General features: G+C 31.7%; 1 pseudogene; it reads right to left on the reverse strand.

Moving 5' to 3' along the window:
- LOC120158116 lies at window positions 1–4,756 on the reverse strand (annotated as a pseudogene).
- Between the last annotated feature and the right edge of the window lie 14,336 nt (window positions 4,757–19,092).

A 19,092-nucleotide genomic window follows, 5' to 3' on the forward strand; every position in this document is an offset into this window, starting at 1 on the left:
TTAGTCTCATCAATCAAATAGTTTAAACAGAAACTTCATACAACGCTAATGAAAAAAATCAAAAAAGGATTCTATCTTTTCCCAAAACAAATGCACAAGAATTGATGAGACTCATGGCTTGAATGCAGAAAATGCCACCACGGAGTTGTGTCCTCCAAATCCAAAAGAATTCGATATTGCTGAATCATAAACAGATTGGTTAGAGCTATGGGTTCGGGTCAAAATCAACTGATATTTAAGCAAACGACGACAATAGGAACTTGTCATCTTACACATACCCACATAGTATGATCCTCCCAATACAATAAATCTTATAATAAAAATAGATATATCCATGTTGAACAACATACACCTAAATCCAATTAACATAGATTGAGAGACTTACCAACATTAACTTCATGCTGCATTTTTTCATTGGCAACGGTGTCGAATTCGACTGAAGGCTCTGGATTCTGCATTGAAAATGAGACACCTTAAGCTTTTATAGAGTCCATATAACAACATTGTTTAATCCAGTCGAGTAAATGAGATGTTATCCAAACAATCATCATTGGGGATTGTGAGGTTTCTGAAGATGAAAGATGAAAGCACAAACTAAATTCCCAAATACCTAAGATGTTCTATTTTGGATGGGAAATCTCAAAAGGAGGAATCATGAAAAGGTTTTTGTTAACCAAAATGAGTGTATAAATAAAACTAAAATATTTCGAAAGAAAAAAAAGGAGTTATGGTGGGCACTAAATCACATATTTGAGACTTAGGTGGCCATTAAAATTTTATATATATATATTGTTAAATATTTTGAATAGTGATATGGGTTAAGGGTTGGCCCTGAGCAAAGTCTGAACCGAGATTCAGAAAGGAGTATCGAAAATTCACTAGCCATGGCATGGCCATGCACACTGCCAATTTGGTCCATGAAGAAAGATCATACACCATCTTATATTAAACAGGCAACTAGAACATACAAATTGGTTAATGGTGGGATGCACCCATCCTGTGGTAATGGCTTTCACAGTGGCAATGGTTTCCAAACCACCAGCTGCACCTAGACAATGACCGATCATAGACTGAAAGAAGAAGCAACGCAATTAGCCTATAGCAGACGAGAAACATTACATATAGTCATCTCGAATTTCACGAAATGTAGGAGAGAAAAAGATATGTTACTTTTGTTGAATTGATTTTGATGTCTGATGTATTCTTGAATACCTTCTTAATAGCATTTATCTCAGCTAGGTCACCAGCTAGAGTAGAAGTTGCATGTGCATTGATGTAATTAACCTGAAAAGAAATAGGACTTTCTTAGTTTGCTCATTTGTAACCTCTGAAGATCTACATAAATTTACTTTTTTTTTATAAAAGTTGGAGGTCTCATTAAAAACTCCCTTCGTTTTCGTCCACATACTAACAAGTATGTTAACGAACATTGGAAGAAAGAAAATAGTACCTCATATTTCATTAAATAAAACACCCAGTACATATGAAAACACGGAATACCCTCATACGGGGATAGACACCATTACAAAAAACCAGAATCACTGAAAACTCTCACCTCCTCAACCACAAAGCCCCAGAGACAATCACCCTATTCCTAAGTTACACCTCCAACAAAAGAAAAAACAACCCAACACCTAAGGACATAAATTTACTTAGATAATAAAAGTTTTGAGGTATGCAAATTTCGAAGAGATTCAACTCAAACACTAATATTAAGTTCCCCCGTAAAACAGAGAATACATTAGTGCTATTGAATTTATTTTTCGAAAAATAAAGTTTCCACAGTTTTCAGCAAATACGGATATAAAGAATTGAAGAGACAACATAGCACGGGAAATGAGAAATAAATAGAAACCAGACAAAACTGAATTACTCCTACTATATGCACAAAGAGAACTGAGTGAAAGAAGAAGAATCACCTCCTCAGGGGATACACCTGCGTCTTCAAGGCTTCTCTCAATGCATGAAGACACCCCAAGACCATCGGCTCTTGGATCAGTCATATGATGAGCAATTAACAGCTCCACCTAAGTACTCAGCTATAATCGGCGCACCTCTTTCCGTTGCATGTTCCAAGCTTTCCATTACCTGGAGAGCAAAAGAAATAATCCATTAAAACGGCTATTGAACTTTTCCCCCTTAATAAGATCAGTCAGTTGAATATAACCATAAATAGCTAAGTATCAATCGAAACAAGAACCTTTATGCAAAAGAACCAATCTATTAACTCAAAGCTTAAGTCGCATTAACCAAGTAGTTCAATGTGATAAAAGAGAGCCAAGTATACAAGTGCAAGTGGAATTTTTTTTCTCAGTTTCCAAATGGATGATTATCTATACTTACATTCCCACTCTACATCAGATTAATAGTTAGGCTCCATATGCATCAAACAACATACTTCGAGTGCAGAGATTTCAAAATTAGAAAGGAGCAAGTCGCCCATGGAAGCAGAACAAGACACTAACCCGAAATAGAAAACATAACAACAAACAAGAAGTTAAAGGATGTATATATATAGGAGTATATTGTTTCAAATGGAACCTTACCAATACTCCAGCACCTTCTCCCATTACAAAGCCATCTCGATCTTTGTCCCATGGCCTTGTAGCAGTTTGGGGATCATCATTTATTTGAGACAATGCCCTACAAGCGACAAAACCCCCCAGCCCAATAGGAATAACTGCTGCTTCAGTTCCGCCTGCAATCATCAAATCAGCCTCACCTTGACGGATGTGGTTGGCAGCAGCATAGAAGCAATAATTGGACGTTGCACAAGCGGTTGAAATTTAATAATTGGGACCCATGAAACCAAGCTCAATCGCAAGCAAGGCTGAACCCATGTTTGTTATAGCATAAGGAATGAAGAATGGTGTTATTTTTCTATAACCCTTCTCTATTAGATTTTGAACGCCATCAGAGAACACTGTAAGACCACCCATACCAGTTCCAACAAGCACTCCAGTTCGCTCCTTATTGATCTACAACAAATACAAGAGCTGAAATTTTAAAGCAAAGCAAAAGAACTAAAGTAAATTAAAGATGGAGTAGATAAGCTATATCACTTGATGAGAGAAAGAATGAGAACAATCAATCCAACCTCGTAGGAACTCAAACAATTCTAAGAACTGATATCACTTTAAACATATTGCTTTTTTCTTGAATCTGTCGATTCTCTAGGGTAAGAGAAATCATCCATAACACTGTAAGACCACCCATACCAGTTCCAACAAGCACTCCAGTTCGCTCCTTATTGATCTACAACAAATACAAGAGCTGAAATTTTAAAGCAAAGCAAAAGAACTAAAGTAAATTAAAGATGGAGTAGATAAGCTATATCACTTGATGAGAGAAAGAATGAGAACAATCAATCCAACCTCGTAGGAACTCAAACAATTCTAAGAACTGATATCACTTTAAACATATTGCTTTTTTCTTGAATCTGTCGATTCTCTAGGGTAAGAGAAATCATCCATCCCATAAACATCTTTTTGAAGGCATATTTCTGGTGAACGCATCACACTTTGAATGTATAACTAGTAATCTAATGAACCTAGAGCTTAGCTCAATTGGTTCATTTAGCAATTCTTAAAAGGTGCCATCCAGCCAGTCCGGAATTCGAATCATAAATTTAATTCGTATAATTTTATCTTTCTAACTACCATTGTAAGGGCATATTTCTGGTAGATGCATTAGAAATTGAACATAAAATTAGTAATCCAATGAAACCAGAGCTTAGCTCAAATGGAATGGTTCATACAGCCATTCTTAAGAGGAAGCATCTAAATGGTCCAAAATTCGAATCAGGCTAAAATTCAGTTGTAAACCAAAACAAAATCTGATAAATTAATTAATTTCAATATTAACATTTTTCCCCTGATAGCAGTTCACATATATATTGTTGAAATCATCCCACTGAAGATTAAAAAAACTACTTTTTTCAGTTGCATAATGACTCAATATATAAGAGCTACAATTTTTCATTCCAACAAAAATTTTCATAACAAAATTTAATTGCAGTTGGGACTTATGCAGCAATCAAAGCAAATGTCGTCATTTGTAGGATTAAGGTGCACCTGTAGGTAAGATTTGGAGCATATAAAAGAACATCTCTTTCATATAAATATCGCAGATACTGAAAAGAATCACCTATGATCGATAATTCAGCAACAAAACATGAATATCACAAGAAAACAATACACTAAACAAAACCCACCAACCAAAAGCCATCAGAGGAGAAATTACCTTAGATAATTTATCAGCTCCAAGATCAGCATTTTCAAGCGCCTTCTTGCCCGCAACAATGCAGTACCTCAAGCAATCATCGAGTCGCCTATCGTTCTTTCCATCAATGTACCCTTCAGAAGTGAAACCCCGAATCTGACCGGCGAACCGTGTGGGGAACTTTGAAGCATCGAACCGGTCGATGAGTCCAATCCCGCTTTCCCCAGACAACAATTTATCATAGTAAACATCGACATCGTTCCCGAAAACGGATAACAGTCCCATACCCGTAATAACGACCCGTTTCTTTGGATCCTTTTCGCGCTTGGGAGCGGAAACGGTAGGGGATGAAGCAGTTATGGAAGAGAAACTCTTGGTCGGCCGATGTGGTATGCTTGATACATTGGGAAAATGGGGTTTTGAGTTGGGTTTTCGGAGATGGTTTAGAGGGGAAGCTTTAAGGGTTGGGGATTGAAGAGCTTGCATTGTTGATAATGGCGGAAAGCCAAGGGCTATGATAACGAAGTGAAGTGTTTACAAGTTATGATCAACTAAGAGGACTTACGTTCAATAGCTAATCAGTAAGAGACTATTTTTTTATGGCTACCATCCTAGAATTGCCCTTTTTACTCGAAGATCAACCTCAACCAATTATAACTTATTCTAACCCTTTCTTTTAAGGGCACTACTAAAGATACTAACTTTTACTAAACATTTCAAATTTTTTTTTTTTAATAAAAGTGTGAGGTATATGAGTGGTAAAGAAATAAAAATGAACAAATGAATTATGGGATTGATTTTTTTTTCATGAATCACCATTTCAATTATTAGAAATTACAGTTATTCGATCAAAAGTCTTAAAACTGTTATAAATTTATTTGATTAAAAATATTTGTGATAACTGAAAATTCAAAGAAAAATTAAATTAATATGTAAAAAAATTAAATTAAATTGAAATAATTTAAAAAAATCGGAAAATAAAATTGACGTTAAACAAAGTGTTTTATGGAAGGCAACCCATTTTATTTTTCGATTTGTTTAAATTATTTCAATTTTAATTTAATTTAATTTTTTGCTACATATTAATTTTTTTCCTTTGAATTTTCAGTTATCACAAATATTTTTAATCGAACAAATTTATAGCAAATATGAGACTTTTGATTTAATAATCGTACTTTTCAACCGGAAGGTGTTTCATGAAAAAAAATCCCATTTCTGCCATACTGCACACATTAAAAAAGCTCCCCCAACTCGGCGCAAGTTAGTATAATTTATTTACCCATTTTTTATTTCTTTGCCGCTCATACACCCTATACCTTTATTAAAAAACAAAAAAATTGGTATTTTTAGTAAAAACTTTGATATATTTAGACTCACCTTTCTTTTAATTAATTTTCAAATTAGCACCATTTTATCACATATACAAAAAAACGTTCTTCGTGAATGAGTTTAAAAAAGTATTTTTAATATATATTAAAAATCATTAAAAAATAAAATCAAAATATTTATAATATTAATAAAATATTTACAATAACTAAAAACTATGGTGTTATAATAAGTAAAAAACAATTTTAACAAATAATAAAAATAAAAATAAATATTTTTCTAATTATGAGTTCTTCGTGAATGAATTTCATAGAGGGTGATCGTATATATTGTGCCATATTTTTTTTGTGTTAATTACTTATCAACAGGATTATCATAGTCACTATTTTTATTATTTTGATTATGTCTAATGTTGACGGTATCAATGTATGTTATCAGGTCAATGATGAGGGATTGTCTCAGGAAATGCGGGCTAATATACGGCGTTACCGGATACATTATAATATATTAAATAAATTCGGTTTAGTGTTACCTGAAATATCGAGTAATAACAATGTTATAGGTGGAAATCATGAAGAAAATATTAAAAAATTTGGTAACCGGCAAACTTAGCTTGTCGGTTTGTGTCGATACAAATGAAAAATGTATCGATCCATAGCAATATAACAGGTAAAAATATGATAAAACCGGTGTCATTATGATAAAACCGGTAAATCGCTACCGGATATATTGAAAATGTCGATAAATTAATATAAGTATCGACACTTTTGTAATTTAAAAGAGAATAAGTTATAGCGTATATAAAGTGTCGATACTTTATACAAATGTATCGATCCATAGCAATATAACAGGTAATAATATGACAAAATCGGTGTCATTATAATAAAACCGGTAAACCGCTACCGGATATATTGAAAGTGTCGATAAATTAATATAAGTATCGACACTTTTGTAATTTAAAAGAGAATAAGTTATAGCGCCTAAAAAGTGTCGATATTTTATACAAATGTATCGATCCATAGCAATATAAGAGGTAATAATATGACAAAACATGTCTCGAAATGATAAAACCGGTAAAAAGCTACCGGATATATTGAAAGTGTCGATAAATTAGGGTGTGTTTGTTTGCCGTAATTGGAATTACAGAATTGATTTTCCCCGAATTCCATTGTTTGTTTCACGTAATTCATTTTCCGGAAAATGTTTTTCCTTGTTTGTTTCATGTAATTCATTTTCCAGAAAATGTTTTCCAGTGTTTGTTTCTCGTTATTGGTTTTCCGGAATGTAATTTATTTTCCTAGTAACATAATTTCCTTTGTGTTTTCTGTAAAATGACTTACGGATTCATTTTCCGTAAGTCATTTTCCGAACTTTTCACTTCAAAGAATAAATACTCAAAATAATTTTATTTTATGAATTTAATATTAATAAAATATTTTAATATCATTTTCATCAAAATATTATTTATTTATTTATTAATATTTATAATAATATAATATTATATTTTTAATATTCTATAAAATAATCAATTATATTATAATAATATAAGATATTATATTTTTATTTTAATAATATATAATAAAAATCTTTATATATTTAATAATGAATAATATTATTTATATATTTAAATAATATTTTAATAAAGATATTTAAAATATACTAATTAATATTTTTAAAATATAATATAACACTATTACTTTAATAAATAATTAATATAATTTATAATATTTTATTTCACTAAAATATACAAAAAAATTATTAATAAAATTATAAAAATAATATTTACTAATAAATAAATTATTTTAATATTTTAAAATAATAATATTAAGTTTTATGATAAATAATATTATTTATTATATTTAATATTTGTAATAAATAATTTTAAAAAAAAAACTCTTCAACTAGTGGAAAAAATGTTTAAATAACATCTTCCAAACATCATAAAACGTTTTTCAGATGTTTTTCAGAAAAATGTAATTCATTTTACGGAAAATATTTTTCGTAAAACGTTTTTAAGAAATGTAATTCATTTTCCAGAATTTAAATTCCAGTAATTCATTTTCCAATTCCAGTAATTCATTTTCCGGAAAACCAATTACAGTCAAACAAACAGACCCTTAATATAAGTATCGACACTTTTGATATTTAAAAGAGAAGAAGTTACAGCGCCTAAAAAGTGTCTATACTTTATACAAATGTATCGATCCATATCAATATAACAGGTAATAATATGACAAAACAGGTCTCAAAATGATAAAATCGGTAAAAAGATACCGGATATATTAAAAGTGTCGATAAATTAATATAAGTATCAACACTTTTGTAATTTAAAAGAGAAGAAGTTATAGCGCCTAAAAAGTGTCGATATTTTATACAAATGTATCGATCCATAGCAATATAACAGGTAATAATATGACAAAACATGTCTCAAAATGATAAAACCGGTAAAAGCTACCAGATATATTGAAAGTGTCGATAAATTAATATAATTATCGACACTTTTTATATTTAAAAGAGAAGAAGTTATAGCGCCTAAAAAGTGTCGATATTTTATTATAAAACAATTCATCTGATAATGACTGAATCTCTTCCTGAATCTGGTACAATGTCTCCCGTTGAAGTTCTTCTTGGAACGCACGAAAAGATTCGCGCGTATAAATCTCAGAAGGATGACTTTCAAATTCAATCAGTTTTGTGATCAGGAAGGGTTTCGTCTGGGAACTTAAGTAATCCGCTTTCAACTCGTTCAGACGAATTCTATTAATTCCATCTTCAATTGCACGAACAACATCTAAATATGTCTTCTTGTGTTTCAGTGCAATTGTGAGTGAAACATTCATAGACTCGCACCTTTGTGTTGAGCGAATATTAGCAAAGAAATGACCGGTTAAATATGCTTGTGCCCATAAGTGCCGAGTATTTCCCTTCTCAATCACCCATGAATGCTTTCCGACGCTGAACTCTGAAACAACTGAACGCCATTGAATATCAAGTTCGTCGGTTGTCCACCAGGAAACCATGCATTTTGAGAATGCTGCTGTAAATTTTGGGTCACCAATGTTAGCTTGTGCATTGCGAGAAATATGCCAAGAACATAATATGTGCTTAGCATTAGGGATAACAGATTTAATAGCCCTCTGCATTGCCCTATCCCCATCGGTGACAACTGAAATAGGCGATTTGTTCATCATGGCTTCTAAAAAATTATGTAGCACCCACTCGAAAGATTGGGACGTCTCGTCAGCGATTATGGCAGTAGCAAACACAATTGTGTTATGGTGATGATTGGCACCGACAATAGGCATAATTGATCGACCATACAAATTATCTTTGTACGTTGTGTCGAACGCAATTACATCACCGAAGCATATGTAATCTGATCTCGATGTAGAATCCGACCAAATAAGATTATGCAACGCCCCTGATTCGTCTACCGAGTATGTCACAAAAAACTCGGGATCATCATGTTTCTTATAATCAAAGTAAGCAATAAGCGCATTCACATCTCCATCGACGATTTCCTTTGCTTTGCCTCTTTGAAGTGCATTGTAGAGGTCTTTATGTGTAAATCCAACATTATGATAGCCCCCTACCTGCTGCGTTAAATAGTTCATTACTTGTGAAGTACCAGCATCGACCTCTTTCAATGTTGTTGCCTCATCGATACCAGCCTTACTTACAGCTTTATTAGAACGCATAAATGGTGTCATAGCAGGTGTGCACAATGCATGATTATGTTTCTGATAAGACTTACTTATAACCCACTGATCGTTTGTATTTGTTGCTGTAACTACGATTCTAGCCTTGCATCATGTTCTTGTGATTGGCGTATGAGCACGTTAACGATCAACGGTATTGACTTTTGATACTCGAAACCCTTCTTTGGAACAACAAAATTCTTGTGTCTTCATATTCCCTTCCATGTCAAGCCGTGTTGTTCCCCGACGTGCACTAAACCCATGTTCCCGTGCGAATTCCTTGTAAAAGTATCAAGCTTGATCACGTGAAGAGAAGAGCTTACCAACCAATATGTCAGATTCATCAACATTATGTACTTTATGGCATTCCTCGGTTGGCTTAACATTGTCTGCATCAGTATGATCCATGGCAAAAATTTTGTTGTGCAATTTCAGTGGTCCCAACAAGAGTTGATGGAGACGTATGTAAGTAAAGGTTCATTGAACAACATGTTTCAGTGGTGCTTTCAATAGGATGTGGTATTGGTAGTGGTGGTAGTTGAAGGGTGTGTACAACATTAAATTTGCAGGACATATTCAGGTATGTACAATAACTACAGAATTCAATAACTTTAAAGTAATAGGTAAAATTACAATGTAGGTGGTAAAATTAGACTATTTTAATGACAAATAATTATAATGTAATAGGTAAATTGACAATGTAACCAGTATACATACATCGTTTAATTATAAAACAGGTTAACATAAAGTATCGACACTATTAGATTTTGTGTCTATACATTTATAATAAGTAACGATCCCAAAATCAAAGAGACTGATAATTATAATGTAATAGGTAAATTTCTAATATAACCGATAGAAATATACCGGGTTCATGAGAGAATAGGTCAACATAAAGTATCGACACTTTTTTAATTTGTGTCGATACATTTTTCCAAAATGAATGGTAAACGAGGTGTACGCATAAAGTGTCGATACATTTGTAAAAAGTATCAATCCTCGAAACATCGAAATCGATAATTATTATGTAACAGGTAAATTTACAATGTAACCGGTTAAAATATACCGGTTAATTAGCAAATAGGTCTACATTATGTATCGACACTCTTTAAATATGTGTCGATACTTTTTTCCAAAATAAAGCACAAACGAGTTGCACGCATAAAGTGTCGATACATTTAAAATTGTATCGATCCCGAAAACATCGAAACCGATATACATAATGTAATAGGTCAATTTATAATGTAACCGGTTTAAATTTACCGGTTTTATGAGAAAATAGGTCAATATAAGCGCTATCTATTACATTGTATAAGCGCTACCTAATTTGTTATTGTACTTGATAATATTTCCGGTTAAATGCCTATTTTATTATATAAGCGCTACCTATTACATTATATAAGCGATACCTAATATGTTATTGTGCTTGATAATATTTCCGGTTAAATGATATAATATAACCGGTCTAAATTTTAACCGATTACTTGTTTAACCGGTCACGCTATTTTTTAGCCCTTTTTAGGCGCCGCACAGCAGAACTTCCCCAATGATGATGAATGGTCTATGTAGAATAATGAACTTCAAGGTGTGTGATCAACAATCTTATCACTCAATGAGAATTGCAAAAAATCAAAGAAAAAAATGATGTCATTAGTCACACTGTCGGGATAGACTGTGATGGAGGAGTAGCATCCTTAAAATACAATTCATATGGAATAAATATTAGATATGATATTACGAGTGTATAATAATCTTGTGGTGGACTCGACACTGATAAAACATAATATGGTGAATGTTGCATAGGTGTCATTGACAACGTATTTTATATTATTCCGAATATGCTATAGAGGATGAGTTTGAAGAGTTTTCTCTTCTCTAATTAGTCGAGAGACGATGATGTTAAGTCAGTGGACATTTGTTCCTACAATGATAAATAGACTCGTGCGTTCCTCATCAGACAATAGATATGATTTCTTGTGTGACATGAATCATCTCATGTAATTACTCAAAACTATCATATCATGACTCAAAAAATTAGTGATAGAGAATTGTGTCTCTCAAATCACAAATCACTCATATGTGCTTCCTCTCCTAATAAACATTTATTTCATTTATCTATAAACGTTGTGTGAACTTTTTTAATTAATGCTTGATCCTGATAAAGATTACGTGGAACCAAACTGACAAAGCACACAATCACTTAAATGCCTGTACTCAATAGTTGCATAACGGATACTAGCCGGGTGAAGGAGCAACAGGAGTTGAAGAGTTTTCCATAAATATGTAGCAGTGATCCCAGTGAGAAGCGTAGGCACTAAGACGGCATCGAGAATTCTGAGACAACTATGCGGATGAGGCACAAACGTGTCTAATCTCTCGCAAATACTAGCCGATATTGCAGAACCCTTATGCTAGGTGAACCAACCGGAAGATGGCTGAATATCCCAAAGATCATTACGATCAAAAGTCATTCGAAAATCAGCCATATCGACCTACCAGCGGCGTCGACCTCCTACCTTCTCCGGCTCCATGAAAATCTCATTAAAGTCATCACCAATTAACCAAGGGAAATCAGATTGAACAATAGTGGCAAATGCATGTTGGAATACGACAATAAAGTCACCAAAGCCAGTAATTTCCATTGAATAAGTAGATCAGAAGAGTGAGGAGTTATATCCATAAACAAACAGTCATCCATGCGGAGGCCATTCTTCAACTCTGAAATGTGAGGTCGTTGAAGATGTACTTCACATAGAAATAGGATATCAGGTCCTATACGTGCAACAAGCAAACTGTGTAGAGAATTCTCAAGCCCACGATAGTTTCAACCTAAGAGATTCATAATGTGCAAATGATAGAGGAGTTTTTAGCCTCCAAAGATGAAACTGAAACAAGCTCGTTGCTAGGGAGAGAGGAGCGTGACCGCTTTACAAAATAACGATAAAGATATATTAATACTTTTTAAAATAATAAAAATTTATTTTATTCTTTTAAAATTTTAAATTTTAAACTGATATAAAAGTTAAATTGCATTTTGATCCTCTTATAAATGATGAATTTTTAATTCAATCTTTTTAAAATTGATAAGTTAATGCAACGGTAACATTACATTTTAGCCCTTTACAATTTATTATTTACTTCTAGTCAAAAATATTGTTTTTTGGCTTTGCCATAGAAACAACCCTCATATTTCTTTAAATAATGATATATATGCACGTAAATATCACTATCGACGATGAATAATAGACGCAAATAAATATCATTATCGACGATGAATGATAAATAATACTAATACTAATATAAAATATATATAATGATGATGAAACATTGACAAATTGATTATATCACAATTCAATTGTTTTACCTTAACTGATGATTACGAGTGTCCATCAATTTATTATTTACGAATTTTGACCCGATCCTATTGAATACTTTTTTTTGTTTTGAAAATTCTAGTATGAGTCAATTCAAGTCGTGTTTTTGAAGTAAGGTCACATTAGGTCAAGTTTAGAGTAAAAATAATCGACCCAACCATGAAATTAATAATAGTATAAATGGCATTTATATATTTAAGGATAATTGATTTAATATCAATCTCTTTATATATATATTTTATTTAGGTCCCTATTTTATCTAATAAAAATGGTATAATATATATGTGTGCGTCTAGTGTAGATTTTACCTGAAATTCGATCTGAGTTTTAAATCAGGATTTTCCTAAACTTAAATTAAATCGGATGAAAGTTAAAAAAGTGTTTATACTAAAGAATAGGTCAAAATCTAACACAACCTATTATCATCACTAATCAAATTAACCCTTGAAGTATATTTAAAATTTCTGATCATATTTTAAACATGTTAGTTTTTTTAAGTCATGTGAAAGTGTACATTAAATGTGAAAACTAACTGTTAAAAGACAAGACGCTTTAATCGATAAGATACAAATCTTTACAGGAATATCCAGAAATCAATTTAAAATCTGGACTTTTATGCAATTAAATCTCATAAGGTATTATAATAAATTAAATCCAACGTTGTCCATTATGGGAAAATCACATCGACAAATTTAATAAATTATTATATCACTACATTATTGTCTCGTTATAGTAATAATGATCAGATGTTAGTCAATAGCCAGTTTCACCAACCACTAGTGTAACGCCCTCAATCTGTATTCGATCTGGATCTGAGTCCGAAGTGTCACATTGACTTTTCAAAAACCTTTACTTGTATAAAATAGTGAGTAATTAAAATTTATTATTACATATAACTTATTCAAAACTTTTATCGAACTATTTAGAACTTATACAATATATTATTTTAAATACATGTCAACTAGAACTTTATGTATTAAAATACATATTATTCACCTTTCTTCTGATCTGACATTTGGTAAGAAGAACTGACTTGTCTTGCTCCACATTGCTCTTTACTCTTCTCACTTCAGTAACCTACATATGAAATAATCACACGCTAAGTCGATGACTTAGTGAGGCAATAAACATAAAATATACTATAGCTTGTAATCATGCATGAACAATTACTACTATCACTCATACCCTTATTCATGTAACAACTCCCTATAACACATATGCAATATATATCATTAAATATAAAAACATATACACACATATATTCATCACTCATCATTTCCATCATTAGCCTTATTTCATTATCAATATTATTATCATTTATATCACTTAATACATATCCTCTTATACCTAGCATTTTAACCAACATTTGCCTCATTTAATCATACAATCCACATATCATCATATAAATCATATAATACCATTCATATCACAAAAGCATACAAATCACATGTAATATATTTGTTGTTTTTCTTATTAGCCCATGTACACATGTGAGAACTATATATATATGAGTCTATAGAGGTTATGCACTAATGTTGTCACCACAGCTCATATAAATGCACCGAAGTGCCATATAGAATTGCACCGAAGTACCACGTAGAATTGCACCGAAGTGTCACGTAGAATTGCACCGTAGTGCCGCGTAGAAATGCACTGAAGTGCCATATAAGGTTGTCCCTAAGGACCACATATCATTCCTTAAGAATCATATACATATGCCAAGGATCAAGTATGTGTCTCAAAAGACCTCACACATGTTCCAAAGAATACATATATGTCCCGAAGGACCGCGTAGATCCTCGACTCTTGGCATGCCAACTATACCTAGCTCTCATGACACATAACATGGGCATCATCATTTATGTCCTTTCACATAAACACGTAGTTCACTTTCAAATAGCACGTAGATTATGTCACATAAGTTGAATCACATATACATATAAACATGTAAATCACTTTTACATATCACGTAGCTCATATTCATTTTTCATACTATTTCACATTTCTTGTCACATTTTTATATCTTATTTTTATGTCTTATCCTATATATATATAGATATTCACATGTTCATAAAATCCATCATTTCATCATCTAAATGTGTATTCATATAATTCATCTTCATATATATATATATATATATCATTTTTCCTATACTTGTATTCACATCATTTATATTCTCCTTCTCATAATCTCATATGTCCTTATTAATAGCTTATATCATATATGTATAAAATAACTTATCTCATATCATATAGCTTATAGCTCATTCTATGATATTCACCTAGATCATATCACATCTGTCACACTCATAAACATATGTCACTTCTATTATTTCATTTATATACTAATCTAATCATTTACCTAATTCAATTCATATAGTACCTATAACTTTCTAATATGATTACGTAGATTTCCATCATACAACCCATATATCATAATTTTATTAAAGCATATGTATCTTTCCCATCTAACTCATCTTATATGTTCCTATTATCACTTATGTTCAAGTCTCATATCATCATATAGGCCAATATTATCTATCTTGTTTCAATTCTCATTCAATGATATAATTCTATTTTACTATTTCACATAAATATTCATACCACTATTCACTTACTCAACTCACATTCTTATTGTTTATATAACCTTTACACTTGAGTACTTCATTCCCATCATTTCTTCTAAACTCGCTTTTTACCATATTCCCATATTATTACCTAATTTATCACATATCATGTATTCGCGTAATCTTATATTCCATTTCTATATATCTCAAAGATCTTATCACATAACTTCTCTTTTATATTCATATAATTTCTTATCATATCATCATAACATAGCATATATTCACATCAACCATGAAATACATATACAATAACATGTCAACACATACCATAACATATAACTCAGACACTTATAACAAACACATGTTCATGCTTCATGCACAATACTATAGAAATTAGACTTGTCACAAGTCTTATTTCCTATTAAAAATCATATATAAAATAATACGCACTCACCTTGGCCTCACTAAGTTCCAATCCATTTTTATAATTTCCTCTCTTGCGATCGAATAATAACTTGATAATCTCTCCGGGACTTATTCATGCTCGATATCTATATAATCATACATTGATACATATTAGTATCCAATTGATATACACTAATCTATCATTTCTTAAACCAAAAGAAAGGTATAATTCTATTTCCCTTGAAGTGTATCGATGCATTCTACAGTGTATCGATGTATCCCATAACATGTGCATCGATGCACTCCTTATAAATCGATGCATTAATTGCATTCGATGTTTCCATTTTTAATGGGTGCATCGATGCACTTCCTGTGCATCGATACACTCTGAACAATTTCTGGAAATTTACCCTTGATGCATCGGTGCACCTCGAATGTGCATCGATGCACATAGCCCATAATTCATTTTTAAGCCCGAAAATCTACTCAAAACAACTCAAATGCTACATCTTTCAACCCCTTTCATGTTCTCAACTCATATACACATGCTTAAACCAATTTATATCCATATAAACTATCTTTAGCTTCAAAATTCTTTTCCTCATATGTAACTCAAGAATTAAACCAACTTTGCAATATGTTTTAATTCCAATTCTATGGCTTCTAACTTCTTAATTAGACCATTGACAAGTCAAATTTAACTTCCAACTCTAGTTATGAACTCTATTTCAAGATTTCACCCAAAAACCTCAAATCTTTAATCCCTCCTAACTCCATCATACTTTGATTTTAAGATAACTTAAGCTTTCCTTAAGCTTAGTTATCATATAATAATCATAAACCAACTTTTATTTTAACAAATAATCAACTAACCATAAAACTCACCTTTGACATGGTGACTCACGGCTGAAGAAGAAGAAGAGAACTCTGGAAGTTTATTTTGCCTTCTTTTCTCTTCCACCTGGCTTCCTTATCTAATAAAGGAAAATAAAAATCTTTTATGTCAAATGACTATTTTACCCTTTACTTCATTCAATAATTACTAAATAACCTTCATCATATTTTCAATAAATCATTGAACTATTCAATTATCCCACTTTAATCACCAATTCCTGAAATTTTACAATTTGGTCACTAACCCGGTATTGAAGATGTTACAAATCTCCCCTCCTTTACAGAAAATGTGTCCTCGAATTTTCACTGAGCAAATCAATAAGAACACATCTTCTATTGTTCTTATATTACCTCATTTCTTAATCTTTTCTTCCTTTTTTTCTTCAACTACCTTTTTCCTTTATACATTTATCTGCTGTCACTGATCATATAAACATTAACAAGTAACTTTAATCCCTTTCTGTCTTTTCTCTCATTCCATTATGCATTTTCCTTTGACCATTTCTGCGACTTCATATAATATCACTAATCATGTAGACAATAACATCCATTTTCACTACCCAACATCATAAATTCATCTCTAACTGCCTTACAATAATAACCAAATTCGTTTTCCATCATCATTTAACCAAAAGCGCGACCTTAAATCTTCTTTAAATATGATTCAACATACACTTTAAAGAATCTTTTTACATCACCTTGCACACTTTTCTTACTTTTATATCAAAATTGTCATCTACACTTCCATATAACCCTTATCGTATCTGATCCTTTAACTAAATTCCTTTCATTTCTTTACTCCATTACTCCTTTATTTATTCCTTATACCCCAAATCATATATTTCCTTTCATGTTCACATACTCTTGTCTTATCAGTTATACTCATCTCTATGTACCAATCTTTATGACATCCTCATAACTTTGATAACTGATTTACTTATACAAAACTTCATTCTTTATCATTCTTATACTTGTATTTTCCTTCCTTAAGGTTCCATGCAAATACTTATCTTCTTTACTGCATAATAGCTATCTGAGCAGAATACACAACTACATTCATTTCATATCATAATTGATTAACTCAACTTTACCTTTTCTTCTAGTCTTATAACCTTTACTCTGATAATTAATCAATAACATCTATCCAATCAAGGGCACAAACCGTAGTCAACCAATCACATACATCCCTTCCAATCGAAATTATCTCAAAATTCGTTTACATAACTTGTCAATTTCACCTCCATTCTCATACATCCTGAAATTTCCGTTATTTAAACTCAACATCATAACTTCCTTTGTCTTATAAACTGATCATTGATATATACATTCTCAAACTCTTCTTATTAATCCCCAGTTTTACTCAAATATACAAATCCTTATTTCCTTTACTATATCACCTTACTATGGTTCAAATATACAACTGTATCCAGATCCATTTTATATTTGATTGACTTATCCTGACAACATCTCAAAATATTAAATTCTATACTTTTTTCATCACATAATCTGGTTAGCCAACGCTAACTCTATCCATCCAAAATACAAACCCTTATTCTATCCACATTCTTGCTTATACACGGTACTATTCCTTTATTTCAAACCAATCAACTCTAGCTATATATATCTTATACGCTTGTCACTAATGCACTTATTCTCGAATTCTCCACAAATTCTAATCACATCTTTAGATCTTCTAACATCCTTATGGTGACATTTGCTCACCATATTCTATCTTATTCACTTTATAACAAAATTTCTCCATATCACTTTTTCGATTCGAAACAGTGAAAACCTTTTATCACTATTCAAATATGATTTCAATTTCTGAAATCAACCTTTAATCTTATAAGACACTTTCTGAGGTTTCTGCTCTTAATCATGCCTGGCCAGGGCAAGTAAATTGCTATCACCATCAGATTTGTCACTTATCGATTCACTTCGATAATTTCTATAATCAATTTTTACTATATTATACAAATCTTGTTCTATTGGCAAGACAACATACTCCTTACCCTATCATATCAGAAATTTTCACTCTGAGTTGGCATGTACACATTTTATGACACTTTGGACTTTAGTTTATACCGAGAATCGGCTAAACCGTAGCTCTGACACCATTAAATATAACACCCCCAACTCGTATCCGACCCGGATCCGAGTCCGAAGTGTCACATTGACTTTTCAAAAACCTTTACTTGTATAAAATAGTGAGTAATTAAAATTTATTATTACATATAACTTATTCAAAACTTTTATCGAACTATTCAGAACTTATACAATATATTATTTTAAATACATGTCAACTAGAACTTTATGTATTAAAATACATATTATTCACCTTTCTTCTGATCTGACATTTGGTAAGAAGAACTGACTTGTCTTGCTCCACATTGCTCTTTACTCTTCTCACTTCAGTAACCTACATATGAAATAATCACACGCTAAGTCGATGACTTAGTGAGGCAATAAACATAAAATATACTATAGCTTGTAATCATGCATGAACAATTACTACTATCACTCATACCCTTATTCATGTAACAACTCCCTATAACACATATGCAATATATATCATTATATATAAAAAACATATACACACATATATTC

Source organism: Hibiscus syriacus, unplaced genomic scaffold, assembly GCF_006381635.1.
Source record: "Hibiscus syriacus cultivar Baekdansim isolate YM2019G1 unplaced genomic scaffold, ASM638163v2 tig00002841_pilon, whole genome shotgun sequence".
Taxonomy (NCBI): domain Eukaryota; kingdom Viridiplantae; phylum Streptophyta; class Magnoliopsida; order Malvales; family Malvaceae; genus Hibiscus; species Hibiscus syriacus.